This window comes from Ceratosolen solmsi, unplaced genomic scaffold, assembly GCF_000503995.2.
Source record: "Ceratosolen solmsi marchali unplaced genomic scaffold, CerSol_1.0 scaffold61, whole genome shotgun sequence".
Taxonomy (NCBI): Eukaryota; Metazoa; Arthropoda; class Insecta; order Hymenoptera; family Agaonidae; genus Ceratosolen; species Ceratosolen solmsi.
In genome coordinates this window covers 170678-172772 of record NW_011948435.1, presented here as the reverse complement: position 1 = coordinate 172772, position 2095 = coordinate 170678, and the positions used below count along the sequence as shown (strand labels likewise).

The window sequence follows — 2095 nt, the reverse complement described above, 5'->3', positions numbered from 1 at the left end:
CTCCCACCGCATCTCTCACTTATAGCGATCTTGGCTGTATTATCGGAAAGTGTGGCAAAGGGACCTTACGAGGATTCTCTACGGGTGGTTCATCACCCGTCTGTGACAATGACAGGTGATGATATTCTACCCCTGCAACTCCGTTCTAATGCAGCGAGGCATTGGTGAGTGCCCGATGTGCTCGATTCCCCTTAGCCAACATGACAATGCTGCTAGAGATCGATGACATGCCAATTCGATTCCTACCTCGAAATCTGACGTACTAATTGAATAATTAACAAATATTCGTGCCAATAATTGTCGCTGTATTGTTGGCAAAAAGTATCGTCGATCGGCAATCGACAGGCAATTAATTTTTTCAATTTTTTTTTTTTGAATTTTTTTCTCTTTCATTTCAAATAAAACACTCGGCAAAATATTTATAATTAGCTGAATAATCGATCGGCATTGCAAATGAGTATATTATGAGTCGAATAAACGAGTTGTACAGCTTTCTGAGTGGAGACCTTATAAATTGTTTAAACATCGAATAAAAATATATTATGCTTGTCGTCGATGTGATGCATAACAATGTTTATCATCCAAATTGCTAACAGGAAAAATCGCTGAATACTATTTAAGAAGAACGACGCTTTAGAGAGTTTAAGAGTAAATCCGAGTTACCTAAGAAGCCGAGATCTCTCCCTCATCCTGGGATTACGATGAACCAAGTGAGATCTGTATCGGTTGTTGTTAACCAGAAACGGAAGATAATGGATATATTTCAATTTAGAAATTCTAGTTCTTCGTCATTGTCTACTACGTTACACGATACTTATGCGTTGAAATCGGTTTAATTAGACTTAATTAGATGCGATTTATCACTCAACATCGAGCAGAGCCTAATTTATTTTTATCACCTCGCTACGTAATTATACAAATTACCCCCTCTCGTGAAATACCGAAAAATCTTTTGTTAAAATTAATATTATTGACGAATATTTAAATGAATATGAAATATTATTGCAAATGTAATGTCAAAGTCGTAATGGCGCGCTATTATTTAGTAAAAAAATTATTGCTCAACAATTTTAAAATCATTATTTCATTTGGATCGATGTCAGTAAAGCAAATAAGAAATGAAGGAAGTTGGATATAAAGAAGCAATGGCAGCAAAAAAGTCCATTCAATTGTACGAGGGTGAAGGAGAGTTGGGTTTACGTTTAGAGTATGTGAAAGCATTTGCAGCTCAGTCCATTGGTGTCGACTATGCATTAATCTAGGAAAACTGACACACCGATTATTGATAGATTTGGGGAGATGAACTTGCAATGACAGTGTCGTTACGTTTTTTCGTTCGACGTTTTTTTTTTCTTCTTTAAATTGAAAAATAGCAGCCGTAATATATGACGAAAAATTCTAAAGACCATTGAGACCGGCGAGATAAAAAAAATTTGTAAAGTTATTAAATGATTTACGAACGAATAGTCTAACTTTTAAAATGTATTTACTTATATTATTTTAGTTTATTGCAGCTACATAATCGATATAGAATAAAAAATTTGTGAAAACTATTTTATATAACACTTTTAATAAAAATATTCCATTTCAATCCATAATTAGTAACATTGTTGTTCTATAGTAATTCAACAATTGTAGTTTAATCGTTCATTACAATTTTCTAATATTTTAAAAATTTAATTTATCTATTTAATTTAATTTAAAAATTTAATTTTAAATTTATCTATTAAGGAAATATACATTATTTTACAATTAAATTAACGAAATGTAATAGCCGCTGCGATACGATTTTTAAAATAAAATTGATTTTCTAACGTTCACGAGGAGCCTCTAACCTAGTCAGTTTTTTTTTTCTTTTCCTCCTCAAAAGCAATGATTAGAAAAACAATTACGATTACAAAGAGTTCAAAAATTAAAACAAAATAAATTGATAATAACTGCTTGTTTAAAGGAATGAAAGCATTTGGAAAGAATCGCGTAAGAGCCTCCACGATTACAAGTATTAATGTCATTTCTCTCTTCAAGTTTCGTCTCGCAATTGTAATGTAAACTCCGAGTCTCATAATGAGCATAAAACATGCTTCGCCCCCCCCCC

General features: G+C 32.5%; 1 protein-coding gene across 1 annotated transcript in view; it reads left to right on the top strand.

Annotated features, from left to right (window-relative positions):
- Nucleotides 1–2095, top strand: part of Ptx1 (pituitary homeobox homolog Ptx1) — a 50521-nt gene that overhangs the window by 21227 nt on the left and 27199 nt on the right. The gene's annotated exons all lie outside the window — the stretch shown is intronic.